Genomic DNA, 10,351 nt, shown 5'->3' on the forward strand with positions numbered 1-10,351 from the left:
TCAAGTGTAGTAACATTTTATGTGAGCTGTAGCTTAACCCTTGCTAACTAACTAAATATAACCTGCAATAAATATCTAATCTGCATTTAAAGTAAAATTCTAAAGTGCATTTATTTGCTTAGGTAGTAAAAGTTCCTCGTGGCAGTAAAAAGTTAAATCCATTGTATGTCTAACAACTGAGTTCTGTAAGGTTATCCTAGAGACCGAATCCACTTAACAATCCCTTACGGTTTTAGAAGTAATCCTAGCCGTTAAAACCGAACCTGGCATTTACCAAGAGCACGGATCCAGAAGAGGGAAGCTGCCATAACCGACGCGACTGGTAGGAGCGCCCGGGGTCAGGATGGCCCCTCGACCGAGTGCACTCAGACCGGAGGAAGCAGGGTAGACGTCGGAAGTAACGGCAGTTAGCAGAGCCAGGCGAGTTCCCTCGCAAGAACACCAGCTCGACAATCTTTTAATAGAGAGCTGAGTCAGTAAGTAGCCCCGTATCGGGCCAGAAGTACCCAGGATCTAACACATTGTTCTGCGCAAAGTCCAATAATGAATTCAAAAGCAGTGTATTGCTCACTTTTATTTTAAAAGTACTGCTATATGAACAAAAGTACAATACCATTTGGTTTGCAAACACTTTAAACAAATCAGGTTCTTTTTAACAGCAGTATTCCCTTTACAGAGTAGCAGTTATAATACAGTTATAATGATTCTGATAATAGATATTCAGCCGGTGTTCACAACTTTATCTTCACGTGTGTAAGAGATGCAATCTGAAATATACACCTTGAAAACTGCAAATCTACGTCATGTTTTTTTGATAAATTCTCAGTAGGATAACTAAATGATGCTTATTACAAACAAAAACACTTTAACAACTCTAAAAAAACTATTTAAATGAATAATTTCTTTTTTGCTTTTTTTGGTGTTTTGGTCAGACACATATTATGCAACGCTGATTACCGTAATATGTGTGGTATTTGTTATAAATGTACGTTGGTACATAGAGGGTGATAAGAAGCTGTACCTGGAGGGACTTAGGACCCAGGGGAATGTAGGTGAAGGAAACAGGAAGAGACGGAAGAGACGCCACACAAACACAGCTGTTCACCGCTCGCTGCCGAGCGATAATAACGCGTTAACTTGCCCAGGACGATCAAAAATATTTCAAAAAATTTGTAACAAAGGGGCAGAATGAGAATAGCTTGTGCACACACGCGTCTTTAAATGTCTGTGTATGTGTTTTTGAAGAAGATGTGAGATTGTGTGTGTGTGTCTGTGTGTTTGCCTTCCTGTGAGTGTGCTCACATTGCTGTTGAAGGCCCATTCTTCCCTGGCTGTGCTCTGTCTGTCGCTGTCCTTGGTGCTGAAACGAGCAGACGCGCTCCTCAACTCTATGGCTGGAATACCACACAAAAGCACACGCATTAACTACACCGCCGCAGCGCGCTGCATTGTTGTATTGTATCGTCTTCTGTTGTCCAGTTAGACTCTTGCCATTTCTCTTTTCTTTTTCCTGATACACAGAGATGTATGGTGGTGGGGTGGGGGGGTGGGCAGTGTTCTGATGAAGACTCAGAGCTGTGATTTGTCATCAGCCTCCACATGAAGACCTTCATCAGAGGACAGACCCATCACTTACACTCTGATTATAAAGACCAGTTGGTCAGGAATGAGTGTGTGTGTGTGTGTGTGTGTGTGTGTGTGTGTTTGCATATAATGTGGTAAAAGCAGATGGAATTATCACAAATTTGCAAGAAAACATTCAACCTTCCCTAATTGGATTTTTTTCTAAATGCGGTGAGACTTGAGGAGCTCCTTTTTACATACGACCATAGTCATGTAAAAAGTCACATAATATAGTCACATAAAAGACAGCAGGACCATCGTCATGAATCAAAAAATATAGTTTTGAGTGGCCCATTGTTTGCTTACAACTCGCTCACACTGTTTCCAGCTTGGCCACGCTTCAGAGTCACACGACAAAGGGAATGGACCAAAAGAAGGTGGGAAACAGGTGTGATGAAGGGTAAAAACAAAGACCCCCTGATGGTTCAAAGTCTGCTTATGCACGTAACAAGCAGCGCTCCTTTTTACATAACGAAACTACAGACACTGAGCACTCACTGTGAGCCTATGGCTGTTTGTCCTGAAGGACCAGCTATTGTTTTTGATTTAAGCTGCTTTGAAATAGGTGGGGAATAGCTGTGTGTGTGTGTGTGTGTGTGTGTGTGTGTGTGTGTGTGTGTGTGCGTGCGTGTGTGCCTGCGTGTTATGGGCCGTCTGCTAGGCTCCCTATGGGGGCCTTCATTCTTTCTGACGGTCCCTATATACCATCAGCACCTCATCTGTTCACTCCCATACGTTCTCTCAATTAGCAGCAGCGGATGGAAAGAAACAAAGACAGGCAGAGTACACAGGCAGCGTTTGAGTGCATGTGTTCATTCACACCGCCACCTCTTTTCCTTTCCCGTCTTTATCACGTTCCGTGTCTTATTTATTTATTTTTGACGGGGTAGGACGTCGACCCCTGTACTCACTCCACACATCTCCCACCACTCTCCCTCCCCCTTTCCTCTCCTCCTCTAACAAAGGGTGGAGAGCTGAGGAGTGAAATCATGGAGGCAGGCACGGATCATTAGCTATATTTGTCCCCACTTCCTGCAGAAAATGATAGATCTAGCTAATTACCCCATGTTGCCAAGCCCATCGCACACGACAAGCGGCCTTCGTTATGACAGAAGTCAGCGGTGGCTTGGTGCGTGCCGCATAGCCGATGCTACATGCCTACTCCTGAGGCCAGAGTCAAAGGAGAGGGGAGAAACCTCAGATCCTGCCGTGGCTGCATGTGAACGTGATTGTTCTGGAAAATGGTTTTGATGATGTGCGCTTTCCTGTCTTCTTCTTCCCCTCTGTGTAGAAAATGAGTTTGGAGGAGACGTGGTGAGCCATTCCTCTCCAGCTGAACGTCGGTAGGTCCCTGTGGAAGCAGAGGTCCGGACCAAGAGAGCCGTCTCGACCCCAAACCCTTTCAGGTAGTGCAGCGCATCCCGTTGTTCACACCCTGTTCAGATGGGGTTGTTGTTCTGATCGTGGTCACGAGCTGCTTCTGATGCACGCTTGTGTGAGAAATCTGAATTGAACTCGTTCCTTTTGCCACATTTTACATTATAGATTTTTCCAATAAATATATACAGCATCAACAGCACTGCTCATTGCACTGACAACTAAATAAACTGAACGCAAAGAACCCAAACAGCACTTGTTATAACAGCTATACTGTATTGTATATGCTGTAGTTCTGAACAAAATTGGAGATGAAACAATTAGTCGACCAGTCAATTGACAGCATGGGTAAAGAGGAAGTTGTCAATCAAGCTTCTTTCCCACTGGACAAAACCCCACTAACACCCGCGTGCATGTGGCCTTTGTCTTGAGTGGGAAAGGCTGCAGTCTGCATTCGATCCCCGTACAAATGACTCTGCTGTAGTCACGGCTATTTATCGGCTCCATGAGATGGCACACAGGTGGACACACTGATTCACCATCCCTCTTCTGGCATGATGCTGTGTGATCCGCATTGACGTGAATATTTAATAAATGAAATCAACGGGGATTTGGACAGTTATTATAATTTATTAATGTACAAAACCTAATTACTAGAAACACCATAAAACTCATCAAGACAGTCTTGGTTAGTCTTTCCACTCTGACTGGATTGTAAAACACACTCCGTTCAAACTCAACACAAACCACAAAAAAAATGTTTTTCATGTTTTGAAAAAAAGAGAGACTGAATAAGCAACAGATATGAAAAAGTAGCCACCGTAACATTTCCATAGTTTACTAACTAAGACAGAAAGGCATACTCGTGGCTATGGGAAAGATCTCCTATTTCAGCCTGTTTTCCTGCTTTTAGAAAACACTTATATACTGTACGGCCTAGTTCAGGTGTAAAAAGGACCCTGTAACACTGTACAGGTTCGTCTGACAGAGATCTGAATAATAACAAAAAATGCAAATACATTATCTTCTGCTTTCAATGTGAAATTGTTGGAATGACGAGGGAACCCTTCTTCATGGAGCTCCTCAATCGTTTGAACCTCTTTTCTGTGCCAAGTTTCAAATATAGATCCTCCTTAGCCTGAAAGTTTCCTTATTAATTATTGGCCGAGGCCCAGATGAGAAGTTTCCATGAACTGCATGTTCAGTAATATGAGATCAATTCTTTAATCTGTTGAGATCAAGTTATATTGACCCTTTTATTGAACTATTAGATTTTAGGAAAACCGTCTTGTAACATAAACCAACACAACCCAGTTTCTGACACAACAGCTTATTTCCTATAGCGGTTTAATTAGTTCTGCTCCCCACTGTAGTAGCAATGCACTTTTCACAGTGAACAAATGCAGCTCTTTTCTTTCATTTTTCCAAACAAAAATTGACACCATCTACAGCAACCTGAACACCTCCCCCGCCTTTTCCATCTCTCCACCTGCCCCCCACCCCTCAGCCCCTTTCTCAGTTCTCCCTTGTGTCCCCGTTGGAGCTGCCTAAATTCACAACTGGAATGAGAAGCTCCACCTGCATCCTGGATCCTATCCCATCTAACCTGGTCAAGGACTGTCTCCCAGCCATCTCACCACTCATCACAGTCATCATCAACTCCTCCCTCAGCTCCGGTTCAGTCCCCGACACACTTAAACTGGCTGCTGTCACCCCCATCCTCAAAGAACCTGGACTTGACCCTGACACCATGAGCAATTTCCGTCCCATTTCCAATCTTCCCTTTCTGTCAAAAATACTGGAACGCATTGTCGCCACACAACTCAAAGCCCACCTCATCTCCAACGATCTGTTCGAGCCATTTCAATCTGGTTTCCGCTCACAGCACAGCACTGAAACAGCCCTCCTTAAAGTCACCAACGACCTCCTCCTCTCCTCAGACGCTGGTCATCTCAACATTCTCATCCTCCTCGACCTCACCGCATCTTTTGACACCATCAACCACAACATCCTTCTCTCCCGCCTCGAATCCTCCCTCAACATCACCGGATCTGCTCTCTCCTGGATTAAATCATATCTCACAAACAGACAACAGTTCATCAGTATCAACAACTGCACCTCCTCCACTGCTCCTCTGTCTCAAGGCGTCCCCCAGGGTTCGGTGCTTGGTCCTCTTCTGTTCATCCTCTACTTGCTCCCTCTTGGTAACATCATCCATCAACATGGACTTCACTTTCACTGTTACGCCGATGATGTCCAACTCTACATCTCCACAAAAGCCATCACCACTGCTACTCACTCCACTCTCACCAGCTGCCTCACTGACATTAAATCATGGATGCAAACCAACTTCCTCAAACTGAACTGTGATAAATCTGACATGATCATCATCGGTCCCAAATCCCTCACTAAAACCAGTCACAACTTCTGCCTCACCATCGACAACTCCACTCTGTCTCCCTCCCCACACATCCGCAACCTCGGAGTCATGTTTGACAGCAACCTCTCCTTTGAACACCACGTCAAACAAATCACCAGAACTGCCTTTTTCCACTTAAAAAACATCGCCCGTCTCCGCCCATCACTCTCCTCATCTGCTGCTGAAACTCTGATCCACGCCTTCATCACCTCCAGAATCGACTACTGCAACAGCATTCTTTACGGCACATCATCCAAAATCCTAAATAAACTCCACTACATCCAGAACTCTGCTGCTCGCCTGCTCACCCACACCCGCTCCCGTGACCACATCACCCCTGTTCTCCAGAACCTCCACTGGCTCCCTGTCCCACAACGGATCCAATACAAAGTCCTTCTCCTCACTCATAAAGCCCGCCATCATCAGGCCCCCTCCTACCTCACCGACCTGCTTCACCACCACACTCCATCCCGTCGGCTCCTCTGATGCCAACCTCCTGTCCCTTCCACTCAGGACCAAGCACCGGACATGGGGCGACAGAGCCTTCTCCATATCTGCCCCCTCCCTCTGGAACTCTCTCCCCAAAAACATCCGAGATTGCACTGACCTTTCCACATTCAAATCACAAATCAAAACTCACCTGTTCAAAACTGCTTTTAATGCGTGACTATTATTGTGTTTTTAGTGTATTGTTTTTATATATGATGATTTTAATGTAAAGTGTCTTTGTGTGTCATGAAAAGCGCGATATAAATAAAATGCATTATTATTATTATTATTATTTCAAAGATGGAGATGAAAGGCAATAAAGCCGAATAGAATCAAGATTTTACGAAGGAAGGGGTATCCGAACAGGTATAGCAATCATTTAGGTAAGAAACACACATCCTTCGGGTCCTCTCTGCGATCTGTGGACCAGCTGATAAATTGCGCTATCGTATTCTGATCACAGCTCCTCTCTCTCGAACCCATTTTAGAGCCCTGCACTGCTGCCGTCGCCCACCACAGCCATGCTCCACACTAGTTAGGAATCGCTCTCTGGGTTTTCACTCTCCTTCTGTCTCCATCACCCTCGCTCTCCTCCTCATTCCGACTGTCAGCGCCCACTCCGACGCTGTCTCCACAGCCCTTCACACTAATTCAGATGCATTTAGCGTCGGTCGGCACACGTGTTTACTGTCACGAGATGATGCATGGCGTAAATACCTAGTCGCAGAGAAATTTAATAGTGCCAGCGCAGTTTTGGTGGCTCCCCAGCGCTACACTGTACAGAATACCAATGTGGGAGTGTGTGTGTGCCTGTGTGTGTAGGTGTGTGTGCGCGTGCGCGTGCGTGGCGGAGGGTGGGTCGGGCGCCATATGCCTGAAACGCATTCTCCCAAAACTTCAAGGTGAAAACAAAGGGAAGCTGATAACGATGTGAATTGTTGTGACAGATGTCTGAGCACCCCCACAGACCCCTCCCCCTCCCACCACCAAAATGATAAACACACACACACACACACACACACACACATAGAAACACACGAAACGCTCGTCTCAGTGCATATTACAATAATCGCTGCATTGCTTATCATGTTTCATTCCCAGTAGTTTCCCAATTATTCTCTATCAAACAGCAAACCCCCTCTTCTTCTTCTTCTTCTTCTTCTTCTTCTTCTTCTTCTTCTTCTTCTTCTTCTTCTTCTTCTTCTTCTTCTTCTTCTTCTTCTTCTGTCTGATGGCATCTCCGTGTCCTGTGTAGTGATGAAGACTCCTAATAACGGCCACGCACACTTTCATTTCCAAGGAGGATCATTTGCACATTTGTTTTGATGAGGACTCTACAATCCATATCACCAACACAAACACTGTTGACATTTGGGCGGCTGCGTTTTCCAATATGCATGCGGAATAAAATGTTGATCTGCGTTCCACTCTCCATCCACAGTACGCACGTGTTTTCAAAGGATGCCAGCCTTCTGTGAGAATTCATCTTGTGCTTGTAGCCTCAGCGCATTTGAAATGGGATGCAGCCTTCGCTTCATGCAGCCGGCACATCCCCAGACCTTGTGTGTTCTGAATAAAATCCTCACACAATATACGCTGCTCAATACGCCACGTGGATTAAAATTCATGGGTGCAAATTACAAAACTTGGGGAGGACTTCTGTCATACGCATTTAGAGGCAATGAATGGTGAATAGGAATATGAAGTGCAGCAGGATTTTTACCAAATCACCATGTGTAACATGAAATGGTGAATTACAACACAAGTTAAGTACATCCGCCTTGCTTTAGTGCTCCCGACAGTTTGTGCAACAAGACAAACAATGGAAATGTGCCTTGTCTTTTTGGTAGGATATACTAAATATTACCAGGAATTATTATTAACTTTTAATTCAAGTGACAGATCACGATTCAAAAATAAAAGTAAAAACTATTACAAATTAGAAAACACTCTATTATCCTTGTTTTGTGAAAAATAATTTACCTTCAAAAATGAGAAAAGAAATCAGTGGAGAAATCCAGCGAGTTTTAAAAAGATCCTTCATTTTATGAAATAACTGATTTTTCTCAAACCAAAAAGGAACATTTTATCTGAAAAATAAAAAATCACCAAATATGGAGATACACGTTTTTCTCTGATGGCAGCGCTGCGAATGTTAAAGCACATTCAATTTGACGTGTCGTGTAGAAATAGGAGAACATGCTGAAATTCCTTTGGAGTTTGCTTCAAGCCAACCTAAACTTTTGGCGCTTGGCTCGACGTGACTCCGTGTTATTCATCCTGGCCCATAACGACATTGATCCAGGGCCTAACTGAGACACAGAGACGCAGAGAAGGACGGGCCTCCTCCTAATCCTCAATAAGCAGGCTAACCTTCATTACTGCCGTGCCATTTTCCCATGGGGCGCTAAGAGGGAGCGACAGACAGACAGATATCAGGGCTCTCCGACATCTGGTGAGCCGCAGAGACGCGCGTGCTTTCTGGGGCCAACGCTCACGAGGAGCCTTGAGGGGAAGACGCGGAGCCGACACGACTTTCATTGTCGCTGTTGTTTCTATTCTACTGCTGGAGTCACTCGCTGTAGAAGACAGCACTGGTGCAGGCCTGAAACCTGGACCCTCAGAGAGAGGCTGACGGCTTCAGATAGGCACTCTGAGTGTGTGTGTGTGTGTGTGTGTGTGTGTGTGTGTTTCTTTTAACATCTAGCAGGTTTGGACTATTTTCAACATTCCATTCACTTCATTCGTGAAACAGACAGCTCACTCTCATATGTGTATATCACATTTTTATTAATATGTGACTGGAAATGAAAAAAATAAAACACATGAGAAAATTTGAAAAAATAAGAACAATCTAAATGCATTAGGAAACACAAAAACAAAACCAATTAACACTAATGGTGACACCCGCCCCCCTAAACAGATCTCCATACAACACACTGGGCAGTGTGTTGTGATACAGTCACGTGACATTGTTGGATGTTACTGACGGCTCATGTCATGGATAGGACGGTTCTGTCCTGCACCATTCAACATGGAGATAAACACATAATCACTGGGGTTTTGTGAGAGTAACAGCTGTTTAGGCAGTTTGTGATGTTGTGAAAGATTAAGCAAGGACAAGTCATTCAGGAGCAATACAGTAGGGTGGATGGAACGACATCATTCAAGTCCTTAGTCAATAAGGAGCACACTATTTTCCAAATGAGAGAAACGACCTTACAGAACCGAAACATGCGCGTGTAAGAGCCTACAAGTCCGTCTGTACGGTGACAGAGTGAGTTCCATTAAGAAACTTTTGATTGGAGTTGTTGAAGGTATCTGCTATACCTTTCCAAATGTGATCCCAGTCCAGTGGCACATTCTCCCATCAGGTGTCTTCTTTGGTCCAGACCCGTTCGTTCTACACGAAGATACAGAAAACAACAAGTACAGTTCTGAAACTGAACCCTTTCTTTATTCTTTTGTATTTAAGATAGAATGCAGGTGATGTGTTTCATTCCATACTGTATGCTTGAAGCAATGATTATAGTTGTAGAAAACAATGAAGCCCCAACAAATAGTTGTTAACAGTGAGTGTGACACACATGCTGGTGCTGCTGTGGGAGCAGGAAAAGAAGTGGGAGGAACAATGGCCAAACAGAGAAAGAATAGAGCGCCACCTACAGAACCTTTTAAATTCATAAAATAAATTGAACAGAAATGACAGTACCACCCACAGTGATTGGCAAGCGATCTCTGATTTCAGTGCAGAAAAAGCAGCAAAAGTACACGCTGACGAAAGCAGAGGAAGAGAGTGAGACACGGAACCTTCTCAAAGCTTAGATTTCAAATCAAGGGGACATTATCATTCCATTGACGTTTTATGTATTTTTGAATGTCTGACAGTGAGCTCTTGTGTAAAGAGTTGGCCACTGCATGAAGGAACACAGATGTTTGGGGCGGGGTGCTATCATGTCTGCACCCTGTTATTTAGACATAAAAAGTCCATTTTCTGTGAGAAAATCTATGTGCGCAAAACGGTTTCTGTCCCACTTCAAAGTGGATTGCACATGTTGAATGGAAGCGCTCTCTCCTGCTTGTACTGCGGGTTGTTCCAGAGGAGCTTTGATAGAACAGAGCAACGATCTGCCCGATGAGAGATGCTCTCGGTGGGGGGGGGGGTAGTCTTTGCTCACAATCAAGGTTACACACTCACACGTGTGCACTCTCACAGTGCTCTGTGCTCAGTCTCTGTCTAGATGAGCTGGATTCATACGTTGTTTCCCTTTTTTCCTTCCTTGCTGTCCTCAAAGAAGGGTTTCTTTTCCACCGCCATGGTAACCACAGTTAAGTTTTATGTACAATATATCTACATACATATATATATATATATAGTTTGGATCACCCTACAGTACTCCAGGTCGTTCCCTCGCTGCTACGCTAATAAGATTTACAAGGTAT

This window comes from Melanostigma gelatinosum (genome assembly GCF_949748355.1).
Source record: "Melanostigma gelatinosum genome assembly, chromosome: 16".
NCBI classification, from domain to species: domain Eukaryota; kingdom Metazoa; phylum Chordata; class Actinopteri; order Perciformes; family Zoarcidae; genus Melanostigma; species Melanostigma gelatinosum.